The 19,492-nt window shown below is 39.4% G+C and overlaps 1 pseudogene; it reads left to right on the forward strand.

The window, feature by feature from the left end:
* The first annotated feature begins 5,320 nt into the window (after positions 1-5,320).
* Positions 5,321-19,074, forward strand: LOC135230623 (olfactory receptor 7G3-like; annotated as a pseudogene).
* Positions 19,075-19,492: the final 418 nt, after the last annotated feature.

Here is a 19,492-nt window from a genome sequence, read left to right on the forward strand (position 1 = left end):
CTTTTGCTTTCTTCATGTATAATGTCCTTGATGCCATCCTACAGTTCATTTGATCTTTGGTCATTAGTGTTCAATGTGTTGAATCTATTCTTGAGTTGGTCTTCAAATTTATGTGAGATATACTTAAGACCATATTTTGGTTCTTGTGGACTTGTTTTAATATTCTTCAGCTTCAACTTGAACTTGCAGATGAGCAATTGATGGTCTGCTTCACAGCTGGCTCCTGGCCTTCTTCTGACTGATGATATTGAGCTTTTCCATTGTCTCTTTCCACATATGTAGTCGATTTGATTCCAGTGCATCTATCCAGTGAAGTCCGTGTTTATCATCATTTTTTATGTTGTTGAAAAAGGTATTTGAAATGTATGAGTCATTTGTCTTACAAAGTTTTATCATGTGATCTCTGATGTCATCTGTATCATTGAGGGCATATTTTCTAACTACAGTTCTTTCTTCTTTGTTTCCAACTTCTGCATTCTAATCACTAGTAATTATCAATGCCTCTTGACTGCATGTTTGATCAATTTCAGACTGCAAAAGTTGGTAAAAATCTTCAATTTCTTTGTCTTTGGTATTAGTGGTTGGTGCATGAATTTGGATAATAGTCATATGAACTGGTCTTTCTTGCATGCATATTGATATTATCTCTTCACTGACAGCCTTGTACTTTAGGAAAGATCTTGAAATTTTCTTTTTGGCAATGGATGCTAAGCCATTCCTCTTCAATTCGTCATTCCTGGTGCAGTAGATTGTATGACTGTTTGACTCAAAACGGCCAATACCAGTCCATTTTTGCTCACTAAAGCTTAGCATATTGATTCTTATACATCCCACCTCATTTTGACGACTTCCGATTTTTCTAGAGTCTTACTTTGTATGCTCTAGATTCCAAGTATGAATGGATGTTTTCAGCTATTTCTTCTCATTTTGTGTCATGGAACATCAACAAATGAAGGTCCCAAAAACTTGACTCCATCTACATCATTAAGTTCCACTCTACTTTAAGGAGGCGGTTGTTCTCCAGTCATATTTTGAGTGTCTTCCTAGCTAAGGGGCTCACCTTTAGCACTATATCTGACAATGTTCACCTGTTATTCATGAGGTTTTCACTGGCCAATTTTTTCAGAAGTAGGCTTCCAGGTACTTTTTTCTAGTCTTTTTTGGTTTGGAAGCTCTGCTGAAATATGTGTATAACATGCGACCCTGCTGGTATTTGAAATACTAGTAGCATAGCTTCCAATATCACAACAACACAGAAGTCACCAAAGTAGGACAAACTGAGATATGCATGGGGTCAATACAATTAGTATGATAAATTCTGTGCTTATAACTCCTGTGAATTAACAGGGGTGAATTCATGTAAACAAACTCATTAAATGTAATAAAACTTTTTTAACCGTGAGCATGAAGAGTACTTGAATAAGACGATTCATACTAGAGGGAAATCCCAGTAAACTTTGATTCTGGGAGAGCCTTTGGAGGTTGTTCACATCTTCAACCACAAGATAGAATTTGTCCTGGGGAAAAATCCCCTGAATGTAAACAAAATGAACATACCTCCAGCCTGGGCTCTAGAAAAGATACAAAATAGAAAGCCTATGAATGCAGTGACTGTAGGAAAGCCTTAAGTTCAATCCTATATCTTAGGAAGCATGAGAAAACTCACATTAGAAGGAAGTCCTTTGAATGTAGTCAGTGTGGGAAAACATTTCAGAGCCACTAATCCATTAAATTGTACATGAGAACCCATACTAGATAAAAACCTTACAAGTGTAATCAATGCAGAAAGCCTCTGCTCAAGCTATTGCCTTACATGACACAAGAGAAATCGTATCGGGGAGAAACACTGTGAATGTCATGACTGTGGAATAATCTCCTGGAACAGCTCACTGCTTGGACAACATGAAAGAATTCATTCTAGAGAAAAACCCTACAAATATAATCAATGCAGCAAAGCCTTCAGTAGGACTTTTAGGTTTACCATGAACAAGATTATACATACTGGAGAGAAATCCTATAAATGTATTGGTTGTGGGAAAACTTTCAGTGTTCTTCCATGCCTTAGAAGACATAAGTGAACCCCTCTATAGATAAATATTTTAAATGTAACCACTGTGGAGAAGCAACAGATAATCAGTCATTCCTTAAGACACACCTGCGAATTCACACTGGAGAGAAACCTTACAAGTGTGAGGAATGTGGGAAAACTTTCAGGATGAGCTCTAATCTTACTATGCACAAGAAAATTCATACTGTAGTAAAACACTTTGAATGCATTAACAGTAGGGAAGCCTTCAGGAATTGCTCATGTTTTGAAGAAAATAGGAGGATTCACATTGGAGAAAAACCCTTTTCATGTAATCAGTGTGGAAAAATCTTCAGAGTGAAATGCTTCCTTATTCGGCACAAGGAAATTCACATGAGAATGAAACAATACAAATGAAAGGCATGTGGGAAAGTCTTCAGTTATCTCTTATCTCATAGGAAACGTGAAAAATCACACCAAGGAGAAGAAACCTTTTAAATGTAGTCAATGTGGAAAAACATTTATTAGGTATGTATCTCTTAAACTACACATGAGAACTCATACTAGAGAGACATGCTCTGAGTGTAATCAATGTGGAAAATACTTTAGGATAAGGTGTAATCTTATTGTGCATAAAAGAATACATACCAAAGAAAAATTCTATTAATGCAATGTCTGTAAGAAAGCTTTCAGTAAATGTTTATTCTTTAGGCATCATCAAAGAACTCATGCTGCAGAGAATCCCTTTTAATAAAATCATTGTGGAATGGCATTCAGTGGACACTCATTCTTTAAGACATACAAGTGAATTAAACCCAAGAAAAATATTGTGGTTGTAGTGTGTTGCTATGATGCTGAACAGGTTTCAGTGGAGCTTCTAGACTGAGACAGACTAGGAAGGAAGGCCTGGTGTTCTAATGCTGAAAATCAGCCAGTGGTCACAATGATCATGGGAATGATGTGTGACCAGGCAGAGCACAATATTGTTTTCTTGTGCATGGGTTTGCCATGAGATAGATATTTTTGTCAGATGTACATGTTTTTCTTGGATTTATACACAGGAGTGGGATTTCTGGCTCATAGGGAATACATAGGTCAGATTTGTTTGATACTGCTAAACAATTTTCCAACGTGGCTGCATCAATTTACATCTCAAGCACCTTGCCAATATTTTATGTCTGTCTTTTTCATTTTGGCCATTTTGATAAGTATGTACTGGTACCATGTTTTGTTATTTAGTTTAAAAAAAAAACCTCAGATTTCATTTTCAGTTAATTTTAAACTTAGAAAAGTTGCAAAGATAGTACAGATAGTTTCTGCATACCCCTCAAAGGTTCACATTGTTAATGTAATGAATTTATCAACTGCTTCCTTTATGGTTATTCTTTTTTGTGGCCTCCTCAATCAGATTATTGATTTTTGTTTTAATTTTTTTTGAACATTCAAGGTTTTATTATACCTTTTAAAAAACAGCTAAATATATGACAATTCCTAAATCTAACTTTTATAAAATTCTTGCAGACCTAAAGCATTCACTCAGCACGCTGTGTTAGGGCTAGAGTTTAAAAATCACTTTCTTGAACAAACACACTTGCCTCTGTGATTGTCTAAGCCAAGTCATCAATCTCCATAGTATGTCCTCTCTTCCACCTCCTACCACTGATATATCCGAATCTCTTCCAGTGTTTTTTTTTTTTACAGAGTATTAATGTTTAAAATGCTAAAGTCTATAACAGCGCAATTAAATGGCCTCCAGAGAATTTCATTCCTTCCTCAGCTTGAATTAAAATTTTTTCAAGAGTGACTTTATCATAGATTGAGCAGAGGATAGGCCTTAAGATCATTGGTTTTGATGTCTGTATTTTTCAGACAACTCCTAAAAGCCTACTCCAGTGACTAGTAAACTGGCTGATTTCTTTGCTGCCTCTTTCTTATAATAAGCTCATTCATGAAGGGAGATTAAGAAAAGAGAAACATTTTGAAGTGTGACTTTGTGGAGATGATCCCATGACACATCATCTGCATCCCTGAGTCTCTGTCCCTCTTGGGACTCACACCACTGTGGTTCTATAGCCCTTCAATGATCACTTCTGGCTCAGAGACAGCTGGAATCTGGTCTAAGGAGAATCTCACCAGCTCCCTGGAGGTCAGACGCAAGGATACAGGAGAGGGCTCCCCCACAGGGGAAAGAAATCATGGTGGGAAGAGGATGGCTTATACCTGGCCTCTCAGGATCAGGGAGTCAGCCATCTAGGAGTTCTCCTCTTCTGTGAGCTCTGCTGCTTAAGAGTTGGAGCTTCCTTGGGAAAGCAATGATAGTAAAAAATATAGTGAGGAGCTTTGGAAAATTGAGCCCTCAGGACCACAGAAACCGCAAATTGTTTTCCTTTGACCATCCTGCTCAATGGCCCTGCTTAGGGCAGGAAAAGGACACCTGAGTCTCCTCCCAGAGATGATCCCTCTCACCCAAGAGCCATGTGCCTCTCTCTGTCCATCTCCCCTTCCTGAGGACAGGTTTTCCATCTTCCTCCTTCAGTATCCAGAAGAACACTGAAGAATCCTTCACCGATGGCTCCAAGGTCTACTGAAGTGCCCTGATTAGCATTTCATAATGCTGTGGGAAACTGAACAGGTCTTTCTTTTTACCAGCCTATCTGGAGGACATTCGAGAGGTAAGAGAAAGTTCAATGGGTTTACATTATAAAGGAGACCTCAAGTTAAACTATGATCCTCTTTTTGCTAATATTTACTTTCCCCCTTGCATCCAATTTACAAGCAGCTTTCATTAGTCCCATCTCCCTACTATGTGTTCTAAATTCCAAGGACTTTTTCTCCACCCACACACGAATTAGCCCTTCCAAAAATTTGATAAATGTTCTATCATTCTCTCATTTCTTTGGCCATGAGTGGGGCTGGGGTGTGGTGAAGTTGTCTTTCCAAATTTCCCATTCCTGGTTCCAGAATTCACACTTAGAGAACTCTATCTCGTCCCTGTCACCACACTGTGAGTACCCTGGGAAAGGAGGTTGAGACCCATGTAGAATTGTTGTTCTACCTTTCCAGTATTTTCGTTTTTCTTTAAACAAAACAAAAAATACTATGGAATATTTTAAAACAGAGCAGCACAGTGAACCATAAAACAGCCATGCAATTACCTTCCAGAATTAATACTGACACTTTGCCACCTTTTCAAAAATAATAAAATATTACACATACATATGGAGTACTATTTATTTTTCTTTCTTTCTCCTCCTTTCCTTCCCATAGGTCACTACTCTCTGGAATTTGGTGGGTATTGACCATCCTTAGTTTAGCATGTTGTTTCATTTGAATGTGTCTACCAAATACTTCTCTACTATTAAAAAAACAAACAGAAAACTATCACACATCTAAATGTGATGATGGATGTTAGAATTAAGGAGTCAGAGCTTCGTTGGGGGGGGGAAGGTCAGGATTGAGATTGTGCAGGAATACGCAAAGGCTTCAAGAAGTTCTGCATTGTTTTACTTATTAAAAAAAAAACAAGAAAGTAAGACACAGTGCTTGAATTTGTTCATACTGGCTGGTGGGTTCAAGCCCTTCATTGTCATCTTTTAAAATTTTCAAGATGCTTGAAATATAAAAATAAATGATAGTTATTTTGGGGTGTATTTATATTTCTATAAATTTCACTGTGCTATAGCTCTTATTTGTCAAATTAGCTTCCTCTCTTCATTTTTTTTCTTTGCTTAATTTTATACATCTGGAAATAATTTAAATATTTTGATTTGGAATACTTTTTACAAGTTAATTTAAATACAATGAAGTAATATTAAAGTAACATTTTCACACTATTCCATCACCTGACATTGCCATATTTTGTGTATCTATCCCCACACTGATGTGTGTTTAGGCTCTTTCCTCCCTCTGCTTCATTACACTAGGAGGGCTTCCAGTGGGAGCTGGAGAACATCTCTCCTTTGCCCAGTCCTAGGACATTATTCCTGGGGTATCTTCCCTCCTTTCCTCCTTCTTCCTCTTTCATTTCTGTTCTACCTCCCACTTCCCTCCTGGGCACCAGGAATTGGCCACAGCTAAAAACAATAACGATAGATCGTAAAAGTCATGGCAGGGCAGGGCTGAGCACTATGCTTGGTGCTTTTCCTTATTTCTTATCCCTGCAACATCCCTGTATATTTTTATAGGAGCCAGTTGCTATTGAGTTGGCTCTGACTCATGCCAATCCCATGTATGTCAGAGTAGAACTGGGCTCCACAGGGTTTTCAATGGCTGATTTTTCAGAAGTAGATCACCAGGCCTTTCTTGTGAGGCACCTCTGGGTAGGCTTGAACTTCAAACTTTTGGTTGCAGCTAAGCATGTTAACCTTTTGTACCACCCAGGGTCTCCTACTTTTATAGTAGTTTCCATTTTACAACTGAAAAAATTTGAGTTTGCTCATCGAGGATCAGAGACCTTTCTATGTCACAGAGCTAGCAGAGAGGGTCCATGATTGAACCAGGGAGTGTCTGAGTCCTGACCTTATCTCTATATGGTTGATATTTTTTATGATCAGTTGTTTTTTTTGTTTGTTCGTTTTTCTCCAGGAAAAATCAACTCCCTATTCAGGGCCTCAATTTGTGAAGCAATGGGCTGGGTTATGTGAAATCACTGTACCTTTCACATGCTGGAATTCAAGACACGGTTGCCCTAATTTGAGATGCTATTAAAGAAATTGCTAATAATTAGCTCATGAAAGCAGTGAACAGATGCTTTGACATTGCCAGGGCACACTAATTCCTTATTGTCTCTTTTGGGGACTCCAGGATCAATTTATCAAGAAACTTGATAAGCCATAGGGGATAAGAGAGGCCTGGAGCTAGTCCTGAGATGGTTCACTGGGAACTTCTCCAGGAATCAGTGCCAAGCCTGAACTGGGGGCTGAGGTGGTGGAACTTGGAATAGTAAGAGGCACGGTCTGATATTCTGTGACTTTTACTCTCAACATTTTCTTTTCTAGTATTATCTATTAATTATGCAAATGAAACTGATGGGCTGAGACAAATAAAATTAAGAAGCAGATTGCCAGGCCTTTCTTTTAGGCTTCTCTGGGTGAGCTCTTACCTCCAATCTTTTGGTTAGCAGCCAAGTGTGTTATCTCCACCTCCCAGGGACTGACTCCACAGGGTATAGAGGGATTAATTATTTTCACAAACTGGAATAAGAAAGGAAAAATGATGGGGAGAAAGACACTGATGGGATACATATGAAGAAAGTAAAGGGCAAATGAACCTAGCTTGACTATTTATGGGAATTAATTGTGATTCCTGTTAACATTTGAATATTTTTTCAATTTTTTTTTTTTTTTTTTTGCTTTCATTCATGTAGTTAAAGACAGCTAAACAGAAAAGATCATGTGTTTTTACTATAGACACTGTAACAGTGAGGAAGACTTAAGGAATTTAAAAACCCAAGTGTTTTGTCTTCTCTCTCAAACATAAGGGTTAACACCAAGTAACAAGTGCTGAGGTTTTACTATTAGCATGATCAATGCCAAATACTTTGTACTTATTACTGTGAGTCCCAACATTACTCTGTAAGCATAATTACTCAGGTGTATTTACTTCAACTTCCTTTTTTTATCCCTTCACCAGACATGTTGGCAACTTACCTATTAAGTGGCCTGAATATCAGGGTTAAGACATACTTTCTGTTTAGGACCCTGAAGACTAAACTTAAAACTTATTGCTACTTTGTTTTATATACTTAAGACTCTACTGTATTGTTTTCCTAGGGCTACCATAACAAAGTACCAAAGTACTGGGTGGCTTATAAAAACAGAAATTTATTTTCTCATAGTTCTGGAGGCTAAAAATCTGGAATCAGGCTGTTGGCTATGTTTATTCCCTCTGAGAGCACTGAGGGAGAATCTATTATTCCATGCCTCTCTCCTAGCTTCTGGTGGTCGCTGATGATTCTTGGCGTTCCTTGCCTTATAGATGCATCACTTCAATTTCTGCCTTCATCTTCACATGGCTGTCATCCCTTTGTGTCTCTCCCTGTCTCTTATCTTTTATAAGGACACCACTCATATTAGAGTGTGATCCACTCTACTCCACTATGACCTCATGTTAATTGATAACTGATAACATCTTCAAAGTCCCCAAAGTCAGTGTCACAGATACTGGAAGTTAGAACTTAAATATATCTTTTTGGGGGGACTCAATCCAATCTATAACACCCGCGTAGATAAGTTTCCTCTACCATTCTGTTCTGGAAAAGTGGCCTCAACCTACTTCAGAGAGGGACATTTCAGTCTTCAAATAATGAGAAAGTTACAGCAACATATTTGCCCAGCATCTCTCTATCTTTCCTTAAGGAGAAATGTCAAGGAATTTGTGGGCACAATCTACAATTGCTACACTCAGGACTGAAAAGGTCACATGTTCTATGTGATGCAACTTCAAGGCAGCAGAGTCTCTATCAGCTTGGGTCCCTAGTTACCAGCATCTCTTAAAATCAATCACATAGGCAAGTAGCTTGTCTGGCCCATAACAGATTCATACAAGCCTCTATTTTATCAGGCAGCATTTTCTAATCTTCATCAGGTCCTGAAGATTTCCCCTTTTTGGTGCTGTCACCTGAAACACACTAACTATGTGGGCCAGGGCATGGAAGACTGAAGACCAGGGACTGTGCTTAGGGTTTTATTTACTAAGTCACTAGAGTTGTTCAAAGGAAATCTGAACAATTTCATAGGAAGCTGAATTACAGACTTTTGGGAGGCATTACCACATAATGTTTAAGCATGCCTGTTCTGGAATAAGACTTTCTGGATCAAATCTCAGCTATGCTACTCACTGGCTGGGTCTTTGTGTAGGTTACTAAGTATCCCCTTGCCCAGTTTCCTCAAGCATAAATAGATGAAAGTGAAACCTAATCTTTAGGTTATACAAAAGGAATAAATGAGTTATTATTTTAAAAAAAAAAAAAACTATTTTCTGGCTCTGCCCAATGGAAAAGGCTAAAAACAATGACCAGCACATTGAAAACACTATAGTAGCCAGACTGTGGTCTGTAAGTATCATTTACCACTAAAAAGAACCATGGCTTCCTGGAGAAATGGTTGGTTCAAGATCTGGGATAGGAAATACATAAGATGGGCCTAGAATATCTTTCATACCAAAGTTAAGGGAGATACGAGATTGCTAGGCTCATTTCAGAAGGACTCAGGAGGCAAGGTGAAGAGATGCCTGCTGGCCAAAGATGGGGAAATTTGAGAATTAATATGAATAATAACTGAAATGAGTTGAAATGCATCAAATGTATTTACAATCCTAGAGTTCATAATGATACACTGTTTGTATAATGCTGGGAACTAATTTATTATTTTAAAAAGTGATGGGTACAGAAATCAAGATATAGCCTGATTTTAAGGTAATCATATATTTGATTAGGGAAAATTCCTCTTTATGGAAGTATTTCAGCCAATAAATGAAAAATAAAATGAGAATATCAGCATTTTGTAACCCCAATAACATAATGGATCCAGGCAATAATTATCATTAAAAAATACGAAAAGCAGTCAGTATGTGCTTCCTCATGAAAATACATAGGGTGTTTGCCAAAAATTGTACCTAAATCTAATCAAGCAAACTTTTTCCATAAAGACCTAGATAATAAATATTTTAGACCTCTGTCACAACTACTCAACTCTGCTGCTGTAGCACATAAAAGCCATGGACTCTGTGTAAACAAATGGCTGTGTTTCAATAAAACTATTTACAAAAACCGGCAGGACTTGAGCCACAAGTTCAATTTTGCCAACCTGTGTTCTGGAATACAGCCTTAGTATTTTCATCCTGGATTGATTATTTGCTGGAAGCCCTGGTATAATCCTAAAGGAGAGCAAAATGTCTTGTTCCTATTCTATTCTCAGCAAGTAGCCCTACTCGAAAAAGAATACTAAACCAAAACCAAACTAGTTTCCAATGAGTCAGTTTCGACTCATGGTGGCCCTGTGTTTGGCAGAGCAGAACTATGTTCCATAGGGTTTTAAATGGCTGATTTTTTTTTTTTTTTTTTCAGAATTAGATCATCAGCCCTTTCTTGCCAAGGAGACTCTGGGTGGGTTTGAACCACCATCCTTAAGTTAGTAGTCCAGTGCTTAACCATTTGCACCACTCAGGGACCCCTTGAAAAAGAATGTGTGGTGAATAAAAACTTGGGAACGAGAAGTGGTGAGGGAGAGGAGAAAGGAGAAAGAGAAGCAGAAGAAAATATCTATCACTGATATGGTTTCCTCTTTATGGAAGTATTTTAGCCAATAAATGAAAAAAAAAAAGAATATCAGCATTTTGTAAACCCCAATAAATTAATGGATTCCAGGTAATAATTATCATTAAAAAAAAATAGGAGAAGCAGTCAGTATGTGGGTCCTAATGAAAGTACATAAGAATGTTTGCCAAAAATTGTACCTAAATCTAATCAAGCAAGTTTTTCTGTAAAGGTTCAGATAATAAAAATTAAGATTTCTCTTACATTTGGTTTTGTTGTCACCCCCATCTTTTCTATCAGACCTATCAACAACATGACACCAGGGAACCTGTCAGACGCGGCAGAATTCCTCCTCTTGGGGCTCTCGGAGGGTCCAGAACTGCAGCCCCTCCTCTCTGGTCTGTTCCTGTCCCTACACCTGGTCACTGTAGCTGGAAACCTACTCATCATCCTGGCCACAGTCTCTGACTCTCACCTCCACACCCCCATGTACTTCTTCCTCTCCAACCTGTCCTTTGTACACATCTGTTTCACCACCACCACGATCCCCAAGGTGCTGGCGAACACCCAGACACAGAGGAAATCCATCAGTTACACAGGCTGCTGCACCCGGATCTGCTTTGTCCTGACTTTTGCTGGACTGGAAAATGGAATTCTAGTAATGATGGCTTATGACAGATTTGTGGCCATCTGCCACCCACTGAAGTGCACGGCCATTATGAGTCCTACACTCTGTGAGCTGCTGGTTCTGTTGTCCTTCCTCATTGGTGTCCTTGATGCCCGCTGCACACTCTGATGGCACTGCGGCTGTCCTTCTGCACAGATCTGGAAATACCCCACTTCTTTTGTGAACTAGCTCATGTTCTCGAGCTTGCCTGCTCTGATATCCTCATTAGTAACATCTTGGTCTATGTAGTGACCAGTCTTTTGGGTGTTGTTCCTCTCTTTGGGATAGTTTTTTTTTTTTTTTTTATAATAACTTTTATTAAGCTTCAAGTGAACATTTACAAATCCAATCAGTCTGTCACATATAAGTTTACATACATCTCACTCCCTACTCCCACTTACTCTCCCCGTCTTGAGTCAGCCCTTTCAGTCTCTCCTTTCTTGACAATTTTGCCGGCTTCCCTCTCTCTCTATCCTCCCATCCCCCCTCCAGACAAGAGTTGCCAACACAATCTCAAGTGTCCACCTGATATAATTAGCTCACTCTTCATCAGCATCTCTCTCCCACCCGCTGACCAGTCCCTTTCATTTCTGATGAGTTGTCTTCGGGGATGGTTCCTGTCCTGTGTCAACTGAAGGTCTGGGGAGCATGGCCGCCGGGATTCCTCCAGTCTCAGTCAGACCATGAAGTTTGGTCTTCTTATGAGAATTTGGGGTCTGCATCCCACTGATCTCCTGCTCCCTCAGGGGTCCTCTGCTGAGCTCCCTGTCAGGGCAGTCATCAATTGTGGCCGGGCACCAACTAGTTCTTCTGGTCTCAGGATGATGTAGGTCTCTGGTTCATGCGGCCCTTTCTGTCTCTTGGGCTCTTAGTTGTCATGTGGGCTTGGTGTTCTTCATTTTTCCTTGCTCCAGGTGGGTTGAGACCAATTGCTGCATCTTAGATGGCTGCTTGTTAGCATTTAAGACCCCAGACGCCACATTTCAAAGTGGGATGCAGAATGGTTTCATAATAGAATTATTTTGCCAATTGACTTAGAAGTCCCCGCAAACCATGCTCCCCAGACCCCCGCGCTTGCTCCGCTGACCTTTGAAGCATTCATTTTATCCCGGAAATTTCTTTGCTTTTGGTCCAGTCCAATTGAGCTGACCTTCCATGTATTGAGTGTTGTCTTTCCCTTCACCTAAAGCAGTTCTTATCTACTGATTAATCAATAAAAAAACCCTCTCCCACCCTCCCTCCCTCCCCCCCTCGTAACCACAAAAGTATGTGTTCTTCTCAGGTTTACTGTTTCTCAAGATCTTATAATAGTGGTCTTATACAATATTTGTCCTTTTGCCTCTGACTAATTTCGCTCAGCATAATGCCTTCCAGGTTCCTCCATGTTATGAAATGTTTCAGAGATTCGTCACTGTTCTTTATCGATGCGTAGTATTCCATTGTGTGAATATACCACAATTTATTTAACCATTCATCCGTTGATGGACACCTTGGTTGCTTCCAACTTTTTGCTATTGTAAACAGAGCTGCAATAAACATGGGTGTGCATATATCTGTTTGTATGAAGGCTCTTGTATCTCTAGGGTATATTCCTAGGAGTGGGATTTCTGGGTTGTATGGTAGTTCTATTTCGAACTGTTTAAGATAACGCCAGATAGATTTCCAAAGTGGTTGTACCATTTTACATTTCCACCAGCAGTGTATGAGAGTTCCAATCTCTCCGCAGCCTCTCCAACATTTATTATTTTGTGTTTTTTGGATTAATGCCAGCCTTGCTGGTGTGAGATGGAATCTCATCGTAGTTTTAATTTGCATTTCTCTAATGGCTAAGGATCGAGAGCATTTTCTCATGTATCTGTTGGCTGCCTGAATATCTTCTTTAGAGAAATGTGTGTTCATATCCTTTGCCCACTTCTTGATTCGGTTGTTTGTCTTTTTGTGGTTGAGTTTTGACAGAATCATGTAGATTTTAGAGATCAGGCGCTGGTCGGAGATGTCATAGCTGAAAATTCTTTCCCAATCTGTAGGTGGTCTTTTTACTCTTTTGGTGAAGTCTTTAGATGAGCATAGGTGTTTGATTTTTAGGAGCTCCCAGTTATCGGGTTTCTCTTCATCATTTTTGGTAATGTTTTGTATTCTGTTTATACCTTGTATTAGGGCTCCTAGGGTTGTCCCAATTTTTTCTTCCATGATCTTTATCGTTTTAGTCTTTATGTTTAGGTCTTTGATCCACTTGGAGTTAGTTTTTGTGCATGGTGTGAGGTATGGGTCCTGTTTCATTTTTTTGCAAATGGATATCCAGTTATGCCAGCACCATTTGTTAAAAAGGCTGTCTTTTCCCCAGTTAATTGACACTGGTCCTTTGTCAAATATCAGCTGCTCATACGTGGATGGATCTATGTCTGGGTTCTCAATTCTGTTCCATTGGTCTATGTGTCTGTTGTTGTACCAATACCAGGCTGTTTTGACTACTGTGGCTGTATAATAGGTTCTGAAGTCAGGTAAGGTGAGGCCTCCCACTTTCTTCTTCTTTTTCAGTAGTGCTTTGCTTATCCGGGGCTTCTTTCCCTTCCATATGAAATTGGTGATTTGTTTCTCTATCCCCTTAAAATATGACATTGGAATTTGGATCGGAAGTGCGTTAAATGTATAGATGGCTTTTGGTAGAATAGACATTTTTACTATGTTAAGTCTTCCTATCCATGAGCAAGGTATGTTTTTCCACTTAAGTATGTCCTTTTGAATTTCTTGTAGTAGAGCTTTGTAGTTTTCTTTGTATAGGTCTTTTACATCCTTGGTAAGATTTATTCCTAAGTATCTTATCTTCTTGGGGGCTACTGTGAATGGTATTGATTTGGTTATTTCCTCTTCGGTGTTCTTTTTGTTGATGTAGAGGAATCCAAGTGATTTTTGTATGTTTATTTTATAACCTGAGACTCTGCCAAACTCTTCTATTAGTTTCAGTAGTTTTCTGGAGGATTCCTTAGGGTTTTCTGTGTATATAATCATGTCATCTGCAAATAGTGATAACTTTACTTCTTCCTTGCCAATCCGGATACCTTTTATTTCTTTGTCTAGCCTAATTGCCCTGGCTAAGACTTCCAACACGATGTTGAATAAGAGTGGTGATAAAGGGCATCCTTGTCTGGTTCCCGTTCTCAAGGGAAATGCTTTCAGGTTCTCTCCATTTAGAGTGATATTGGCTGTTGGCTTTGCATAGATGCCCTTTATTATGTTGAGGAATTTTCCTTCAATTCCTATTTTGGTAAGAGTTTTTATCATGAATGGGTGTTGGACTTTGTCAAATGCCTTTTCTGCATCAATTGATAAGATCATGTGGTTTTTGTCTTTTGTTTTATTTATGTGATGGATTACATTAATGGTTTTTCTGATATTAAACCAGCCTTGCATACCTGGTATAAATCCCACTTGATCAGGGTGAATTATTTTTTTGATGTGTCGTTGGATTCTATTGGCTAGAATTTTGTTGAGGATTTTTGCATCAATGTTCATGAGGGATATAGGTCTATAATTTTCTTTTTTTGTAATGTCTTTACCTGGTTTTGGTATCAGGGAGATGGTGGCTTCATAGAATGAGTTGGGTAGTATTCCGTCATTTTCTATGCTTTGGAATACCTTTAGTAGTAGTGGTGTTAACTCTTCTCTGAAAATTTGGTAGAACTCTGCAGTGAAGCCGTCCGGGCCAGGACTTTTTTTTGTTGGGAGTTTTTTGATTACCGTTTCAATCTCTTTTTTTGTTATGGGTCTATTTAGTTGTTCTACTTCTGAATGTGTTAGTTTAGGTAGGTAGTGTTTTTCCAGGAATTCATCCATTTCTTCTAGGTTTTCAAATTTGTTAGAGTACAATTTTTCATAATAATCTGAAATGATTCTTTTAATTTCATTTGGTTCTGTTGTGATGTGGTCCTTCTCATTTCTTATTCGGGTTATTTGTTTCCTCTCCTGTATTTCTTTAGTCAGTCTAGCCAATGGTTTATCAATTTTGTTAATTTTTTCAAAGAACCAGCTTTTGGCTTTGTTAATTCTTTCAATTGTTTTTCTGTTCTCTAATTCATTTAGTTCAGCTCTAATTTTTATTATTTGTTTTCTTCTGGAGCCTGATGGATTCTTTTGTTGCTCACTTTCTATTTGTTCAAGTTGTAGGGACAGTTCTCTGATTTTGGCTCTTTCTTCTTTTTGTATGTGTGCATTTATTGATATAAATTGGCCTCTGAGCACTGCTTTTGCTGTGTCCCAGAGGTTTTGATAGGAAGTATTTTCATTCTCGTTGCTTTCTATGAATTTCCTTATTCCCTCCTTGATGTCTTCTATAACCCAGTCTTTTTTCAGGAGGGTATTGTTCATTTTCCAAGTATTTGATTTCTTTTCCCTCGTTTTTCTGTTATTGATCTCTAGTTTTATTGCCTTGTGGTCTGAGAAGATGCTTTGTAATATTTCGATGTTTTGGACTCTGCAAAGGTTTGTTTTATGACCTAATATGTGGTCTATTCTAGAGAATGTTCCATGTGCGCTAGAAAAAAAAGTATATTTTGCAGCAGTTGGGTGGAGAGTTCTATATAAGTCAATGAGGTCAGGTTGGTTGATTGTTGTAATTAGATCTTCCGTGTCTCTGTTTAGCTTCTTACTGGATGTCCTGTCCTTCTCCGAAAGTGGTGTGTTGAAGTCTCCTACTATAATTGTGGAGGTATCTATCTCGCTTTTCAGTTCTGTTAAAATTTGATTTATGTATCTTGCAGCCCTGTCATTGGGTGCGTAAATATTTAATATGGTTATGTCTTCCTGATCAATTGTCCCTTTTATCATTATATAGTGTCCGTCTTTATCCTTTGTGGTGGATTTAAGTCTGAAGTCTATTTTGTCAGAAATTAATATTGCTACTCCTCTTCTTTTTTGCTTATTGTTTGCTTGATATACTTTTTTCCATCCTTTGAGTTTTAGTTTGTTTGTGTCTCTAAGTCTAAGGTGTGTCTCTTGTAGGCAGCATATAGATGGATCTTGTTTCTTTATCCAGTCTGTGACTCTCTGTCTCTTTATTGGTGCATTTAGTCCATTTACATTCAGGGTAATTATAGATAAATAAGTTTTTAGTGCTGTCATTTTGATGCCTTTTTATGTGTGTTGTTGACAATTTCATTTTTCCACACACTTTTTTGTGCTGAGGCGTTTTTCTTAGTAAATTGTGAGATCCTCATTTTCATAGTGTTTGACTTTATGTTAGTTGAGTCGTTACGTTTTTCTTGGTTTTTGTCTTGAGTTATAGAGTTGTTATGCCTTTTTGTGGTTACCTCATTATATACCCCTATTTTTCTAAGTAAAAACCTAACTTGTATTGTTCTATATCGCCTTGTATCACTCTCCATATGGCAGTTCAATGCCTCCTGTGTTTAGTCCCTCTTTTTGATTATTGTGATCTTTTACCTATTGACTTCCATAATTCCCTGTTATGTGTATTTTTTTTTTTAATTAATCTTAATTTGTTTGTTTTTGTGATTTCCCTATTTGAGTTGATATCAGGACGTTCTGTTTTGTGACCTTGTGTTGTGCTGATATCTGATATTATTGGTTCTGTGACCAAACAATATCCTTTAGTATTTCTTGTAGCTTTGGTTTGGTTTTTGCAAATTCTCTAAACTTGTGTTTGTCTGTAAATATCTTAATATCACCTTCATATTTCAGAGAGAGTTTTGCTGGATATATGATCCTTGGTTGGCAGTTTTTCTCCTTCAGTGTTCTGTATATGTCGTCCCATTCCCTTCTTGCCTGCATGGTTTCTGCTGAGTAGTCAGAACATATTCTTATTGATTCTCCCTTGAAGGAAACCTTTCTTTTCTCCCTGGCTGCTTTTAAAATTTTCTGTTTATCTTTGGTTTTGGTGAGTTTGATGATAATATGTCTTGGTGTTTTTCTTTTTGGATCAATCTTAAATGGGGTTCGATGAGCATCTTGGATAGATATCCTTTCGTCTTTCATGATGTCAGGGAAGTTTTCTGTCAGAAGTTCTTCAACTATTTTCTCTGTGTTTTCTGTCCCCCCTCCCTGTTCTGGGACTCCAATCACCCGCAGGTTATCCTTCTTGATAGAGTCCCACATAATTCTTAGGGTTTCTTCATTTTTTTAAATTCTTTTATCTGATTTTTTTTCAGCTATGTTGGTGTTGATTCCCTGGTCCTCCAGATGTCCCAGTCTGCATTCTAATTGCTCGAGTCTGCTCCTCTGACTTCCTAGTGTGTTGTCTAATTCTGTTATTTTATTGTTAATCTTTTGGATTTCTACATGCTGTCTCTCTATGGATTCTTGCAACTTATTAATTTTTCCACTATGTTCTTGAATAATCTTTTTGAGTTCTTCAACAGTTTTATCAGTGTGTTCCTTGGCTTTTTCTGCAGATATCCTAATTTCATTTGTGATATCATTAAGCATTCTGTAAATTAGTTTTTTATATTCTGTATCTGATAATTCCAAAATTGTATCTTCATTTGGGAAAGATTTTGATTCTTTTGTTTGGGGGGTTGGAGAAGCTGTCACGGTCTGCTTCTTTAAGTGGTTTGATATGGATTGTTGTCTCCGAGCCATCACTGGGAAACTAGTTTTTCCAGAAAATCCGCTAAAAAAAAAATGCAGTCAGATCCCTATCAGAGTTCTCCCTCTGGCTCAGGCTATTCAGATGTTAATGAAGCCGCCTGGGGAGGGTGGGGGAGGGAACAGAGAGATAGGAGAGTAGCACCTCAGAATATAGCCAGAGTTGCTTGTCTTGCTTGGAATGACTGTTATATCTGAGATTCCCGCGGGCGCGTCGCCTATGTGTGCTGGCTGTGTGGAGATTGCCCCCAGGGGGTCTGGCCCGCTGAAGTCACGGTCAGATCCTCCGCTTCCAGCCCCACGTCCAGCGTCAAGGCTCCCCTACTGGGATGGTGCACTCTCAACTCCAAAATCAGTCGCTGCCTCCCGGGGACTTCTCGTCCCTCCAGCCGCGTGGCCGTGCCGCCCCCGTGAACTAGGTGGGCCCCCTCCCGGGGTTAGTTCAGATGGGTGGAGTAGCTCCCCGTGCTTGTGCCGCGACCAAGTGTCCCGGCTGGAACGCTGTTCTCCCCACTCCAATACCAGTCGCTGCCTCCCGGGGACTTCTCCTACCGGCTGCGTCCCACGCCGCCCGTGCGACCCGGCTGGTCCCCTTCCCGGGGTTAGTTCAGGGGGTGGAGCAACTCTCCGTGTTTATGGCGTACCTGCGAGCAGTCCAAATCCCTGCGGGACGGTTCCCCGGCTCGGATGCTGCTCTTTCTGCTCCAAGATCAGTCACTGCCTCCCGGGGACTTCTCCTACCGGCTGCGTCCCACGCCGCCCGTGGAACCGGCTGGTCCCCCTCCCGGGGTTAGTTCAAGGGGGTGGAGCAGGTCTCTGTGCTTGTGCCGTACCTGACTGGTACGCTGGCTCCAGGCTCTGGAAACTATCGCTGCTTCCCCGTATTAGTTCGTTCTCCGTCTCTAAATCCGTGTTTGTTGTTCAGGGTTCGTAGATTGTTATGTATGTGATCGATTCACTTGTTTTTCCGTGTCTTTGTTGTAAGAGGGATGGGATAGTTTTTTCTTATACTGGAATTATCTCCTCTGTCCTGAAAATGCCATCAGCTTGTGGAAAGTATAAGGCTTTCTCCATATGTGGGTCACACATAATAGTTTTTTCTTTGTTCTATGGAACAGGTTTTGGGGTGTACCTTAGTTCTGCAGCTACTCACTCCTCTAGGAACAGTGCAGTAGCCTCAGTAATGTACACTGTGGTCACCCCTCTGGGGAACCCCTTTATCTACAGCCTGAGGAACAAGGACATGATAGGGGCTTTGAGGAAACTCATCTCTAGAATATTCTCTTTCCATTGACGTGCCAGGGGCTTTAGCCTTAAGCTGCTGGAACATACCAGAAAGAAGTAAATAATGAGAGATTCATAAAGTCTGACCAAGTTCTTTGAAAACAGGAGACCAGAGACTGTAATGGTTAACGGTGAGAACTTTGGAATCCGACCACCTTGGTTTGAATCCCTTGTTCTGTGACAGCTCCGTGATGTTTAAAAATCGATTTCAACCCTCTAAGGTCAGTTTTCCTTATCTATAAAACTGGCATAATTATATTAGCTCACATCTTTGGCAAAATTTGGGAAGATCTGAGATACTTTATCAGTGAGGATGCTTTTAGTTGTAAGAGGGAAAAATCGCAACTAAAATAGGGACATACAAAAAAAACAAGTATCATCTTTCCTAACAAAGAGTTTACAGGTAGGGTAAGTTTAGGCACAGAACCACCGGGGTGTTTTTTAGTCCCTCGTGTGCTGGCTTCCTCCTAAGGTTTTTCCCTTGATGTTCACAAATGGCTGCAACAGTGCCTGGATCATTTCCAGATACAGAAAAATGATCGCCTCTCCTTGGTGTCTTTGTAATGGAGAGATGATATTTCCAATGTGTCATCCAGAAGACGTTCTCTTCATCATCAGCATGAATTGGGACATATGCCATGCATTAGCTTCTTCATCCTGC

The sequence above is a fragment of the Loxodonta africana genome, chromosome 3 (genome assembly GCF_030014295.1).
Source record: "Loxodonta africana isolate mLoxAfr1 chromosome 3, mLoxAfr1.hap2, whole genome shotgun sequence".
Lineage (NCBI taxonomy): Eukaryota > Metazoa > Chordata > Mammalia > Proboscidea > Elephantidae > Loxodonta > Loxodonta africana.